The sequence below is a fragment of the Strix uralensis genome, chromosome Z (assembly GCF_047716275.1).
Source record: "Strix uralensis isolate ZFMK-TIS-50842 chromosome Z, bStrUra1, whole genome shotgun sequence".
NCBI classification, from domain to species: Eukaryota; Metazoa; Chordata; class Aves; order Strigiformes; family Strigidae; genus Strix; species Strix uralensis.
Window position 1 is genome coordinate 6,909,390 of NC_134012.1, and position 16,164 is coordinate 6,925,553.

Below are 16,164 nucleotides of genomic sequence, written 5' to 3' on the forward strand. Positions count from 1 at the left end.
ATTAGCACTGATGCAGAAAGCTGTGTACTGTTCTACACCTGTTTATGCCCTGCTTCTCTCATACTATGGTATTTGCTGCTCCTGATGTTGAGATTATGGCTGGTGCAAACACCTCTATAGCACAGACCACTAAGCCACTTAAACATATGGAAAGTCTCTGAACTGCAGCTTCCCACTGTCTGTAAATCTCTGCCTTGCTCACATGCATGATAGGCAATTATCAACAAGTGGTTTTAATTTGAAACAACTATTACTCAACAGATTATAGGCTTCTCCTCTCTTCGTATTACATGTTTGGTGCATCCATTGCATTTAATTACACTCTTACTGGTACACTCTTCTACTGGTACTCAGCAAATTTTTTTGTGCTCCTACTTATTGATTGCATCCTCTGTCACAGCCTATACACAAATTGCAAACAGCATCATGAGGAGAAGAAGTCACCACAGGGCACCTTTTCCCCTACATAGACAAGTTGGAGTGAATCTTCATCACAGCTGAGCATTTCACATCTCATCCCTTTGTTTTTCTGCAGCAGTGCAGCAGTGTCAGAAATACAACGATAATGATCTGGGTTACACCTGGCACAGGACACAACCCTCTCAGAAGAGCAGTGAAATGCAAAGATGCCTCAGAGCTTGCAGTGGGAGTAGTGCAACCACACCTTATCCCTTTCCTACACCTCACTGAAGAGAAAATGAAACATCGTCGGTCACTACAGAAAAAGAAGGAACTGCTCTAGACAAGGAGAGAAGTTTCTCTTTTGTTCAAGACAATGCTCTACAGCACAGAGGACAGCACAATAAATGACTTCACAATTGGTTGAAGTCACCAGGAATGATCTATGGTTTAAGGATTTTAAAAAGAACGTGCACATCCCTAAGTCATATCCAGATGGGGGCACTAAAGAAAGTGATCATTCAAGGTGGTGTTATCCAAGGGTCTGCGATGAGGACACCTTTGAGGTAATTTCACATCTTCCTCTTGGGTGCTGTAATCCTGGATTAAAAGGGCCTCAATTTGTTGACTTTTCCTTTCTCTTGTAGAGTTTTAGGTTACATAGATGTCCACATGCTTATTTAACATCTATAATCTATTTTAATGTAATATACCTTAATGTTATAAGGTTGGTAAGCCCTCACAAGCATATACACAATGCTAAGACCCCAAGACTCAGTGTTACATTCTCAAGAACAATCATCCTCTAATTCTGTGTAGGATGGGTTGTAAATATCTACTCTTCTGTCTTAGTCTTTCCAGTTGACAACCACTGAATTAATTCCCATGGTTCATTATCTTGATTGAATAATAGCTGTTGATTTTAAGAGTGCAGAAGTTCTTCCTCAATATCCTCTAAAATTGCAGGTCAGGTTACTCTGCTATTCATGCTCTGCACATCTGATCCCCGAGAGAGATCAGCAAAGAAACCTTTCACCCTCATACCACAAATCATTCTTCCAGGTCCTTCAGCAAATAACACGATTTGATTTATAGCAATGAAGCATATCAGGAGAGGAATCAGAGGTAAGAATTGTCAACAGTAGATATTGCTACAGCCAGAAGCCACTAATTGCATAGTGGTAAATCTGCTTTAAGAAGTTCGTCGCAGCTCTCGGTAGCTCCACAGGTTGCTGAGTAGCAATGGTAGTTGTACATAGCAACTACTTTCCCTGTTTAAATAAACCATAAGTGCCCAGAGACTGTAACAATAAATCACAGATGAGAATTGGAACTTCATTCAAGGTGCTATTTCACATTCACAGCCAGCTTTTACTTGGCCTTTCATTTTATTTTTTTGCTAATATTTATTTCTCCTTACTTTCAATTTGGTCAATTTCTTTATTTGGTTTCCCACACAGGCATCTCTCATACCTTTGCCAAAAGCCTAGCAAAAATGTTCTTTTTCCATTTATGTTAAAATAACACTAAGCAAGGCCCACAGTTCTGTGTGTATTTGCTAGTTTGAGCAAAAAAGCAATTTATGGCTTTGATTTTGACTTTATTTTTCAGTGTCACATTTTCCACTACTGCATTCACTACATTGTCAATATTTTTTAGTACATTATTATATTTTCACCCATTTAATGAGTATACCAATGAGCAAGACTTGGATTTGCTCATGTTTGGCTGAGCCCTTCTTTTAGAAAAAATTACTCCATGCCTTGTCATTTATTTCTGTCATTTTTTTACCATAGTTTCTAAACAGTTTCTCTGGTATGAAATAAGTGTCCATCTTTCCTAACCATAGAGACACTCTGTGATAATAAGTACAGGCTCTGTGCATCTTTGCTTACCACTGAAAATTTTCTTGTGTCTGAGCCCATAGTCCCCAGTTTTAATAAAAAACCCTGAGTTCATCCGCTGGTATTTCTATGTTTACCTGTTTGATTATATAATAAAAATGTGTTAATAGCTATATTGGTGGTTAAAAGAGGAAAAAGAAAGAGGCAGAAAGGAGTGAAACAAAGGAATGATTTGTCCTAACACCATAGATAATTCTGTCAGTTTTATCAGATTGATAATAATAAAATAGAGGATAACCAGAGATAATACTTATCAACAGTTGTAATTAGTGAGCAATAATACACATGTACAAACATATGTTTTCTTTTTTACTTCATATGTGAAAATCATCTGCATAACTGGCATTCTTTGATACTGTTCTGGAGACTTCACACCTGGTCCTTCTCCCTGGTTCTCTAAAGCACAGAAAACACGCTCCACCTTCTGCTGTTCTGTGGGGTCCTCTGACCCGCAACAAAGCGCAGTAGTAGTCGCTGCTGTGGGATAGAAAGGTGGATGGAAAATTTGTGGAGCTTATGTGTAGAAGAACATATATAAACCACAAACTCAAACAGTTTGCTTATTCATTTGGTGACTCCGCAAGGAATGAGCCTCTGCCTAAAGAGACAAGCTTTTGAGCTGGGATCTCAGAGTGCAAATGGCATCCGCTTGCAGAGACTCTCAGAGATGACTTGCTCTGCAATAGCATCCTTACAAATAATCAACCTGAGTCCTGCTCTTCTTCCTCTGAACACACCTGGTTCCAGCTCTAGGAAGAAAGATGAAAGCCTCCGAGACAGCTGAGTCCTCAGCATGACAGAAGTCCAACAGGTAAATATCCTGCTGAAGCTGGCTTTCAACCTCTCCCTGGAGCTGGGAAGTGTTGTATGCTCTCAGGAGAGAAGGGGGCACTGTGCATATGAGTGAAGTATCCAGAAGAAAGTGGTATCACAGGAGATAAACAATGCAGTGGTCTTTTCATCTCAGCAGTGCAGGCAAAGTGCGGGAAAGCTGCCTCCAGCCCCAGGGGAACGGGAACTCGGACCCTCGCTGCTGGCAGGGACTGACAAGATGAAAGGGAAACGGAGCAGCAGCTGAAACAACAGGAGCAATAGAAGCAGGAGAGATGGGAGGGGAAATGAAAAAGAGGAACAGCGGCTGCTAAAGCAGACAGAAACAATTCGGGCTTTATTTCCTGAACTTTGGGATTTGAATTTTTGTCTTAGTGAACAGCATTTTTGGGAACAGGAATGAACAATGTTCTGAAAAACTGTTTCAGCATGATGTATGTCAGAAACTAAAAGTTATGAAGCACCATCTTGAATACAGCTCTTTCTTAATTGTAGGTCCTATATACCTCCAGATTTCCAGATTCACTGCCCAACAAATCAGGGCACACAGCACAAAGGCAGAACATGCAGTATCTTTATCTTGTTGGACTCATGGTTTTAACAAAATTTTTTTGCTAAAGCTATTGGTGCCGTAACTGACCTTTTGAAGGAAAATATCAGCTTTCTAGTACCAAGTTGGTTTAACCCATCATTGGTATCCAAATAAAGCACTTGTGAAAGCTCCCCGCTTTAAAATTCTTTATGATACTTTATTGGTTTGTTTTTTTCAGAAACCTGAAGGGAAAGCTGCCTGTGAATTGCAAGCAGATCCAAAGCACATCACTGGCCCCCTTTGTAGAGCATTTTCTCATAATATTTTGGAGGTAAATGATGGGAAATATTAATGGAAGAATAGTTATTAACTGACCTTATTGGTTTCTTTCTCCTTCTCTCTAAAATCTTTTATAGCACAAAATTTTTATTTCTTGTTGTTGTGATTGTAGTTTCTTCTAGTTGGGATATTTTGTTACTCACACTAATTTCCCACCTGAAGTAGTGTTAACAGACCATTCCCTTTGCCAGTTCCTTGAAGTCTGTGGTCCTCCTTTGTTACAATTCATACTTCAAACTCCAACTTCTGGCACTTCCTTTTGATGGTCTCCTGACATTTCTCTATATTCTTCCAAACTGTTCAGGTGCAATTTTTCAAGTTATACTGGTTTTCTGACAGAAAGCTGAAACTTTGACTTACAAATATTAGTCATATAAAGAAGACTTATGCAAAAACATTGGTGATTGATTGATTGATTGATTGATTGATTGATTGATTGTCACAAAATGGCATCTTCCCAGAAAATACTTTAGCTGGAAGCTGAGATATGTCTCGGGATCAGTGCCTCTGGGGTGAGAAAGATGCAAAGAGAAATATTGTCGTTCCTTTGCATTCAAAATGAATACACAGGAATTATACAACATGACATTGAACTTAAGATAAAATTTATCTTTGTTTTATTTACCTTCTCAGCTTTTACATGTCCTATTTCAGATGTATTTTGGTCACATTTTTTACCATTTTTCTACAACCATGGAGACTAAAAAAGGAAGATTCATGTACCAGAGGAAAGGGAAAAAAAGAAAGAATGTGGTCCTTGCTGTGCTGTTAACACTTATGCATTTGCTTTCAGTTTCAGGTCTTTTTTTTCAATTTTATTAGGGTTTTGACAAATGATCTTTGGACGTTTGTCTGTGGTGAATTCATATAATCCATTTTTCACAGTTACAATCATATAAAGATTACAAGGTTCTCAGGTGAACTTACGTTTTGGAAATCTATGTTTTCTGGATGTGGATGTAGCTACTCCCCTGAATACGGGTGGATTTAAACACCAGGTTTTGGGCTTCTCTGAAATAAGACATGATATAAATCAATGCCTTAATTGAACTCATAAGACTACACTGAATTATACCTCATAAATATTTATCCCCGTACTAATTCCCTGACATAACAAGCCACGTGCTTCTTCTCCCCATTCTTCATGAAGGTCCATCACGGTGATGCAGATGGTGATAATAAATGATGACTAGACGAGTAGTCATGGCACGTAGAGTTAGTAACCAGATACCCCTGTGCTCGTGTGGCATATCAGCCAGTGTGTTAACCAAAACCTTGATCTCACACTTATTAACCAACATTTTCCACTTGTTAAGGCATCTTCCAGGAGCAGCTGTGGCTGCTTTGCCCCATGTAGACTCTCTTTTGGAACATCCCTGCCCAGATCTGGAATAGGTCTGCTGTGGGTGCCATAGAGATAATGTCCTTTCTCACATGTGAGTTTTATTAGGTGACCCAACTGACACAGATATGAATATGGCATTCCTCAAAAAAAAGTTATAGAAACTTTCATCAGTTCCAGCCCCTTAAACTGTTGAACTGACTTCTTTCAATTTCTACTTCAAGGACAGTTTTTCATTTTAAAGTTTTCTTCCACAAAAACTGGTGGGATTACAACATAAACAAATTGTATGTTAGAAATCCATTTGCAGAGGAAATAATATGCTATAAATCTTGAAAGAATTGATAAGAATCCAAAGCAGTCCCCAGTCCAGTTATAAATTCACCATCTCACAAAGGCAAAATAGCTCATTCTGCAACTTGCTCACAAACTACTCATTCTTGAAAAAAATCTAAAGTAATAGCAGCTGGTAAAATAATTAGGATCATACAGACATAATTACACTGCGCATCTGCAACTGTTCTACCACCATCAGACTACATAGTTAAGTACCCAGAAAACAGCTGGATTAAGCCTGCTCTCAGCTCATTTTAGGATGTGAAACTGACAGCAAAATGCCTCCAGCTTGATAAATTTTCCTGGGCATTTGGATGTGGTCACAGAGGTAGCAGGAAGAACAGGAAAGATTTAATACCTTCAACATGATGTGGTAGTAGTTATCCCTTAAACAACACAAAACAAAGAAAACGATACCTTTTAGTAGCTTAACATTTCAAAGAAAAATATGATTAAATATCAACTTTCTTTTTTTCAGGGTTGTATTCATTATACCAGGCTCAGACTGGGGAATACTCAGCTATCATATCTGACATGATTTAGAGCTAGAGCAGGAAATGTAATTTCCTTCATTCTGGCCCAGTTTCTGTCTTTATCTTCAGGGAAATTTGGACTACAGTGGCTTCCCAAACAGCCAAGGTACTGCTCAAGCCCTGACACAGTCCCTTTCATGAAGAACTTCTATTCAGAAAGGCAGAAGACAAAGAGTGTAAGAAAGCAACTTGCTGCACAAGGTCCCTGTAATCATGAAGGTCATATAACTCATTAATACTCTGTTTTGTATTACTCCTGAGTCTTTTTAATGTTTTCACTGGTTAAAGTCTTTCCTCTTCCCTACTCTCTGTGCACACCACTCTCCAGGACCCACATCCATGCAGTCACTCATCATCATTATCCAGGGCTTTTTGCACATAATCATGCTTATCTCAAAATGACAGTTCAAGGTAATTGGTCTTTCCTGAGATCAGGAAAGGAAAGGGACAATCCATACAACTTCAAAACATGTTACTCATTTAATGATTGCCCAAAATACCAGCTCTTGCAAATGTCCAATATATTGTAAATGTCACAAGCCTAAGTAAGTTAGAACCGATCAGAAACAAAATGTTGTCCATAACTAAAACCTATAAATGTTGCAAGACATACAGAAAGACGTTGATAAAAAATGGATGATTTCCCATTACTCTGTCTATCAAGAAAAACAACTGGCTCAGGTACCTACAGACACTGCCAGAAATGTATTTTCAGACATGGTCACAAGGGTGACAAGACAGCAGATACCAGAAATGGAAGTCTGTCTTCTCAGAGAATACATGGGAAAAAAAGGTGATAGTATCACATCACAACAAATTCCGTATAGACTAATCTATATCTGTAATCCTAAGGTCAGATACTCAGCAGTCTGAAGTCCTGAAAATGTATTGCTCAAGACCTTAATATTACCTGAAAAAGAAAAAAAGAATCTTCGGGTTTTTGCTGTCAGTTACTTACAGCTTCTCGTCTTCAGAAAAGCCCCAAGTACCTGGAGGAATACAAAAGAACACTTTACATAGCTGGGTCTTAGGAAGGAAGGCTGCATTTCATGTCTTACAAATAAAGCATTACATCTACTGTCATTATATTGACTTACATATGCAAAATCTCAGTATTATTTATATTTAAATGATTAGACTAAGGTGTCAGATTGGTAAGATGAAGAGCATTTGCCCTTTCTGCTTAACTCAGTAACAAAATCTCTTTTACAAATGGCACTTCTTTTCCATCTTTTCTTGAGGAGTTGAGATATTTTCTGCATCACCAAGCTGTCTCTGGCACTAGAATTTCACACTTACAAGAGGTAACTGGAAGGCTGTGACTCTTCCACATTTGTGCAAATTGTAATTTAGAGCACAAAAAGAAATTGCTTTTTTTTTTCTCACTGCAGTCTCAATAAACCTCTTTAAGTGAAGTATTCAGATGGAAAATCAGGTATCTGAAGGTACTGTTACCTACTACTGTGCATATTTTGCTGATCACATCCACCAAGAATATTTAGCTTTCTAGACATGATCACCATGTATGCAAAAAGCAGGTTGTCTCTCTCCAACAAATTTAAAGCTTCTTGATTAGAAAATACTCAGTTTCTTTAGTCAAAACTTTTCCTCAAGCAATTAACTATCTGCTTGGTCTCCTTAATAATCTGTTTCTCTGGTAAATAAAATATGCTGATAGTGTTTTCCAAATACGGGGTATCTTGGGAATATGGAAAATTATGAAATATAGAAAGTTGTCACACACTGTAAGAAAGTAATAAGGAACAGCTACTGGAAAACTCCATAGCTGTGACCTTGGATGAAGTCGAGATCTTAAAGGCATTAATAACAAATTAGATCAAAAAATGCAGTTAAGCATCTGAGTTGATGATATATCATATAATATTATTTCTTAAGGAAAAGAGTATTATCTGCAGCAGAAAAAGTGTTATAAGGACAGCATGGGTGATGGACATATGTATCCCAGAATTCAAAGCAGAGTTTAGGTTGTTTTGTGAGTGGACCAAAGAACCTGAAGAGGCCTCAGAAATGAATGACAGAGCTTTTCATAAAATAAGAAATATAATCAATGGATGAACAAAGCCCCCAAAAAGTACATTATTTTAAAAACAGAGGGTGTGCCTACTAAAGGAAAAGGCAGAACTTGCAGGGCCACATTCTGCAGATGCTGACAGTGACATTAGTCATGGATACTCTTCCTGCAGCCAGGGAAGTGTGATGCTGCTGAGATCCTGGTACCAAAGTCACCAGATTAAACCCAGTATCACTGGACCAGAACCAGCCCTGGCTTATCTTCCCAAAGAATTTATGATCTGGGTTAGATGAACTCCATGCAGGCAAGTGGATGTAACTGTGAGATACAACCAGTTATTTTAGCTCCATAACTTTGATCCCATAACCATGCAGGTTTTGCAACCCAGAGAGAAAGAAAGCTAAACTCTCAGTAAAGCCTTTCCATTTCACTGCATTTTCAGCAGCTAGATTGTGTCCTGAAACAAAATTTAATTTATCCTTTTATCCTTTCACGCCAAGTTATAAACAAATACAGCAAAAATATAAGGAAGCTATGGTCTTCAAAGGGACTGCTTGAAGGGCAATGGATACTATCAACACAGATGATAGCTCATAGGTGTCTAGACAGCCAGGTGCAAACAGCCATGCATCCGCTTCACCTGCATTTCTAGCTGTCCGACCAGAGAGCAAGTCTGGTCTGGAAGCGTTGCAGCACACTCCCAGCTGGTGTGGTGTGCTGTAGATCAAACACCTCAACTATCCACAGAGATACTCCCCAAGGTATTCTGAAACCTGTATGTCTTGTGCCTATGTATGGAAATCAGGAGGTAGGATACAGGTATTTGCATCTCTACCTAGACATGGCACAGAAAGGAAGGTTAAATTACTGGGAATGAAGCTAGCGATCCAGCATGCATTAAGGCAATGTTTCAGTATATATCAGATGGTGAAGTGTAATTCTCAGGTACCTGTTTACCAGAAAAATGTGGAGCAACAATGCCCTGGACATAAAAGAATATATATTATTTTTGCCATCTTATCAAAAACATTGCTTGACTTGTTATCTTTCTGGTTTCTTTAGGAATATCAACCCTTACAATAGAAAAAAAAATCTTAATCTTATAAATTTTTTATTGCAGGTTATAAATGTTGCTTGAAAGGTCTTAACTCCAGCTTTTCCTGAACCTGGTTAGAGAATTACAAACTCAAGGCAAGCATTTTTCCCCCATACTCACCCAAATTTCTCATTTCAGATTTAATTTCTGTGTCCCTGACTACAGAATCCTCCAGTCTGATAAAGATCCCAGCAATCCAACTACTAGGGGTTTGGGCTGGAATTTGTTTAGCCCAATTTTTGCTATTTACAAGCTCAGCTTCTAGTCTAAACTATTTATCTCAACTCAGTAGTCACCAGAGGGACAGATGGGTAATATATTCTATTTTAAGATATGCAAGTTGAAGTACTCTCTGAAAGAACATGATGTTCTCCAACAACAACAGAGAAAACCCAAGAAGTTTAATTTACATTAGATACATATCTTTTGGACAACTGAAGGACACTGAGATCAATCCCACCAAAACCATCAAATGATGACCCTAGCATGTGCACATAATGAAACTCCTTCCGTGAAGAAAATTCACAGGAGAAAATACTTCATCTCTCCTCTGTGCCTATGTGTTTCCCCACAAGTCTTGGCAATACAGTCCTTGGATTCTGATCTAACATGAGACCTGAAACAGAGAATTTTCATCATTACTGCTATCATTACTGCAGCATTAGGTAACACAAGCTCAGTTCCCTGTGTGTTTTGTGCCTACAAAGCACACAGTCTCTCCCCAAAAGAGTTGCCAACAGGGAAGATGCAAGGAAACAATGGCAAAATGGTTGGCATGACAAAAATCAGGCACAGCACATGATAATGTAATTATTGTTTAGATTTTGACATGTCAAAGTCATATGAAGGTGGTGGTCTTCTGGCAAGGAGAGCACCATGTAAGCATAAGATGTTGATGGCAGGATGTAGAAGGATGTTCTGAGAACTTTAGAAATGGGTGATACAGTTTTCTTTGATTTGAACAATTCAGTCAAACATGAATGGGCGAGAGCAGCACAAATAACCTACCAGGGCTGGTTCTGCTGACTTCCACAGAGCTCCTTCTGACTTAGAGTCAGGCCTTTATTCTCTCCTCTTTTGTCTGAAAACAGATGTGATATATAGTTGTATCTTATTACGGCCACACAGTCAGCCATTGACTGCTGCTTATTTTTACAACAAGGGAAACATCCGTCCATTTACTAAGGTGAACATGAATATCTTGTTTTGTTTACTGCTCAAAAAGAAGAGAAAAAGAAAGAAATGTCTCCCGCCCTACCATCCAAGAAAAGAAAGAAGAATAAATAAACCTCCATATCCACTTTCAGGTTCATGCTGATTCCAGTACGTAACAAGCTTCTTCAGGAACTGTGAATGCTATTCAGCATCTGCTCTGTTGTGTTTGTGTGTGGCAGTAAGTTCATCTGAGCAGTGTGACAAATGCAATAGTCTGAACTTCCTCCAAAGACAGCAAGAGGAGTGCTTGATGCCTCCTGTTTGAGTTAACAAATAATTTAACAATAACACAAGTGCAAAACTTACTCATTTGACTTCTTCCATGAAATTCAGTGTGAAAGTGAAGGAAAAGTGGAAATGTGTCAAACATCATAGTACAGGCTTAGCTCTCTTGATATTGAAATAGGTTTAGTGAACTGCTACAACTCTTAGCTAGAAAGTGACCCATAGATCCAATGCATTCTGTCCCTCTATTGCTGATATGAGTGAAATGTTCATAAGAACAATAAAATTAAATGAGATAAATAATTTTCACAGGAGTTGATGATTATTTCACATCAGTCTTAGCATTCTCAAATGTTAAAACTGTAAATGAAACTAATTTCCTCTCTGGGCTGTCAGTCTGAGAAAGTGTTAGTGTCCAGAACTGAACATGTCGCAGGGCCAAGAAAAAGGCAATGACAACCAGGAAGATATGCCAAAAGGTGGTGGGGATGAGAAGGAGTACCTCTGAGCTTTAAAGGAAGGAACATGATGGAAGAGAGAAACCTCAGCATGGGCAATGCCTGTAGCAGTTAGGACACTGACCTGGGATGGGACACAGAGCAGTTAGTCTCAATTCTACCAAATTTACAGTAGGGGGTTTAAATGTTGTTTTCTCTATACTGAAATGTATTTGGGTCTTACTCTTCCTCCTGCTGCTCATCCCTCACTTGCCTTCTTAAGCAGGGAAGAGGCATGGGGGTTTAGATGGTCCTCTCATTTAGTCAGGGTTTGACTACAAGGGCAGGTACACAGAAATACATGCTGCAGGAAAACACTCTGAACACAAAAAGCTTGGAGAAGAGACTGCTTTCCAGTTCTGTGAATACAAAATACACAGTTATTTCATGCCAGTAAATGTTTCTGGTAAATACAGAATGTGTGCAAGACTTCTGATAAGGGCACTTGTATTATAAAAATTATAAAGTTGGTTCAGTGCATATACCTCATTGTGTTGCTCTACAAACAAACTTTGTGGAAGGAGAATGCATCTCACAAGAAACCTCTGCTACTACTAGATGTAGTCACACTGTGCAAGTGGGAGACATCCTCTTTGTTCAACACTGGTTACAAGGTCCCTAAACATCATTAGGGTTTTTAGAGATCATGGCACATTCTCACAATCTATGAGTATGAATGGCTTAATACTGGCTTTAAAGTATATTAACTCTTCTGCAACAAAACACTCTACTGAGTCAATTCCAAACTCTCGTTGGGTAATCTCTCTGGAAAAAAAGGAAAAAAATGAAACAAAATTGAAACAAACCTTAGTTTATCACTTTGCCAATAGAAGGCCTGACAAAAAGCAAGAGTCAGCCTACATGAGAAACTTGGTCTCAATCTGTCAATGAAGTAGCCTTGGTTGGGTTGACTCTTTTATGCAGGATTTCAACAGAGATGAAGGAGATGTGGGGAAGCACCAAGAAGCTGGTTATAGCAAGCTGCCCAAATGGTGCTCACACTTCTGTCCAGATACCTCTGCCAGTAGTGTGGCCTCTTTAAGGAAATCAATGAAGAGCTGGCATAGTGAACTTATTATCTATCATGTCCTTTGTCCTCCTAAACCTTCATTTTCCTTAATGCTATCCCACGTAGATGGGAAAAGCTGACCTTAGCACTGCAGGACTATCTGTTACCTCTAACATCAATCCAGAGCACAGTTCAGGACAAAACTGAAGTGGAAGACCTGGATGCTGAGATGCAAAGCTGGTTGATTGACATAGGTAGAGCAACAGTAACCATGGTCTGTCCAAATAGGTGTTCTGAGACGTTACCCTCCATGTTGCTGTATTCTGCATCCTTCATGGGTTTGTTTTTCTGGCTCTCAGTTACCATATGCATCTCCAAAATGCTTAATTCACTTTCAAGGATGATTTTGAACATAAGTCTCTGGAGATGGCAGGAACCCCATGGTTTGGGATAGCTATGAGGTTTGGTCTATGAAATATCACAGGGGTGTATGTACAGGGTTGCTTCTCCAGCCACAGCCCTTAGAACAACCACAACAACAAATTAAATGTCATCATCATTTGGCTGTCACACATTTGGCATAAATTTGAGACTGTATCATGAACTAACAGCCTCAGCTGGGAGCATCCTGAAGGAGATCTACACCGTCAAAATTGCAAACCCAAACTGTCGTCGTAAGAGGACAAGATCTCTGGGTAGTCAGTGCTTCACAAAAGCTCAAGAGTGCTTTGCTGGAGCTGTTGATCAAGATTTGGTGTCCGAAAATGTATCCCTAGGCATCACGCACTTGCTGTGGTAAATAGTTATTAGTTTTCAGAGCCAAAGCAGAATGAAAATTCAGACCAAAATGCTTGGAGCAAGACATTGGTGCCAGATTCACTGGATGACAGTTTTAACCACGGTTTCATGGGATTTCAAAACCTCAGCTCAGCACACTGATTTAGCAAAGGGAAAAAAGAAGCCTAGTACTCTCATTAGCAGACTGTTGGGTCTTTGACACAGACATAGGGAGTGAAGGAAAACCAGCCTTGATCATTTTTTAGTGAGCGCACTAACATTATGCTTTATTTTTACCCAGTCCACAATAGGCACAGGTACGGCTAATAAAGCTCTTCAACAAATTATACAACTCAATGTGGAAATACTGTTGCCACTTGCCTGTGGCTGTGTAGGTGTTGAATTTGGATTTTCCACAGCATGTTTAATCAAAACAAGCCAACACATTTACATGCAGTAAATTCTTCGCCCCCAGGACTTGATGCAGATAAGAATGAAAGACCTGAGTGCAGACACTGCCGGCACCTTCTGGCTTGTTGGTGCAGGCTCAAAGGGAAATAAACCATATTTGTCAAGACTGCTGACAATAAGCAGGAGCACACAGCATCAACACACCGCTATCTTGTCTGTTTGGCAGCAGATTACAGTGCAGGCAGATAATATTCATAAAACGGTTCAAGTATTAAAGCTGTAGTCGATACAGGCTCTTACTGAGCCTTGCATGCTGACGTAGGTCATGCAGTTTACATTCAAAAGAAAGAAAAGTAAACGTGTAAGACCAAATGAGAGGCAGACATGCTAAAAACAACACAGTAAAGCCTGACATAACCATGTTTTCTTCTTCGGATAACTATCCGAAACCTTCAGATGCCCCTGGACAAACGGCTAGACTTTGTTTTGCAGCCTGGGAATAAGTTTAACTCTAATTTGGCCTACAAATTAATTCTTACAATCGTGGTCAGCATTAGTTGCTGGTGCATCAATGATCATCCCATGTACTAAAAGGCTCATCCACGCATCTTTGTATCACTTGATGCAGTTTAAATCTCCCATCTGCTTTCATTCTTCTGCCCTCTAATAAGTCTTAGTCTCTTGCAGAGATCCAGTAGTTGAAATCAACTGTGTTCTCCTTTCTATGCAACCATTTAGCCCAGTGGTTGCAGCTGGTACCTTCTGCAGCCTCAGGCCTGGAAGTGTGTGGTAGGCTTAATTTTTTAGCTTAACAGTAAATTTTCATTGGTTGTGGAAGCTGTGAGTCATTAAAAGAATTACCTAAACTTGGGGTGTTTGCACTCTGTAATGAAGCTTTTGCAACATGAAGTAACCAAGCGAAAGAGATGTAGAAATCCAATGTCCTTAACTGTGGGGGTACTGCTGATAAAAAAAAAAAAAAAAAAAAAAAAAAACCACACAAAAAAACCCCAACCTTCCAGACACAGGCTTTTTATTACTTTTATTCTCTTTTATTTTAAAGACAATTAAGCAAATGAAGATTTACAAATGCACTTTTGCCACCAGGAAACTAAGGTAATATAGCAATATTTTAGTAAGATTTGTTGACAAAGTCTTCTACAAAGGCTAGACTTTAACACAAAGAAAGTTTCTTTAACAGATTATCCCCTAGTGTTAGTGTCTTGATGTTTAGTGCTTCCAAAAGTAAACAGAGAAATCTTTGTTTAGTCTCAGTGTGGATCAAAAGATTTATTTTGCAGGGAAAAAGGACAGGTCTTGTTAATTGTAGTCCCTGGGAGAGTGCACTGATACCCTCCTGTCTTCTTGTACAGAGTAAAAGGTACATGTTTTTTTAATTTCTTTTTACACTGGAACAGAAGAGTAGATTAAAAAAGAAAAACTTGTTTCTTTCTCCTTTATTCCATGAAAATGATATCAAAACATGTTATTGTTTACAATTTATATTGGAAAAATCAACTGACCTCTGTAATCACCACCATACTTACTTTGCATATGAGATACATTCAAATACATAATACCAGAGAAAGTGCTACATCTCCAACTCCCCTGAGACTGGCCTAAAACCATAAAGTTTTAAGAGAGGTGCCCTTTGGCTGCTGCTAATTTCCTTCTGGTGTCATGAAGGGTATGATGCCATGTCTTCAGGCCAGAAGTCAATTTAACCTGCTACCCAGACAGAGGCCAATAGGAAATACTTCAGGAAGGGCATAAGATCAGAGCAAACACATCTCCCTTATATCTACCCAGCACACTAAAGTTTATTGACCTCATTGTTCCTTGACTGGAAATTTTAGTCTCCCTGGATGGACCTTTTCACAAATTCACCAGCTGCTTTTGGAACCTTATTGATCTTCAGATCCCCATAGCATCCCATAGCACCATTGAACTATGGACTACAGGAAAAAAAAAAAAAAAAACAACAACAACAACAAAAAAAACCCCAAACTTGATTTCTTTTGTCTTAAACTCCATGCATGATAATTAATGGGATTATCTTCTTGATCTGCCTGCCCATAGGGCTGCAAGGATGTTAATCTTGGTACAGAGAGGGAGTCAGATGGCATGGCCAGTGTCAGTGAGGGGAGGACAGGACTGCCCCTTTTGGAAGCAGCATGGGTTTAGAACCACTCAAGCCTATCACAAAAGCACAACTGGAGGGAGCTGATGTGATTCATCCACTGTGAGAAACTCCCTAAGCTTTTCCTCTGTGAGCACTGATACCAATAATTAATTTAACTTTGTGCCGGTTCTTATCTTCCCCAAGCGCTTCCATTATCCTTTCATCTTCCATTGGCCTTGCAGACAATTTGGAAGATATATGTGTTTGTAAAAGAGGTTATTATTAATTTTTCTGTCTTTAAAAGTTCTTCCTTGAGACCTTTTTGTTCTTTTTTTTTTTTGATGGAAGTTTGTAGTTAACCTCCCTTGTTTATAATCCTTTCGGGTTTCCCTGTTTGGGCACAGCCTCTGCTGCTTAAAGAAAGTTTCTTTTTATTCCTGATAGCCTCCCTTACCAAACAGCCTCATTTACACCATTATTGAATTGTATTTTTCCTTAGAGCTTCCTTTCAAAGTTGTTTTATTTTTTGATAGGCAGATACATGCTATACAGGGCACTATACAG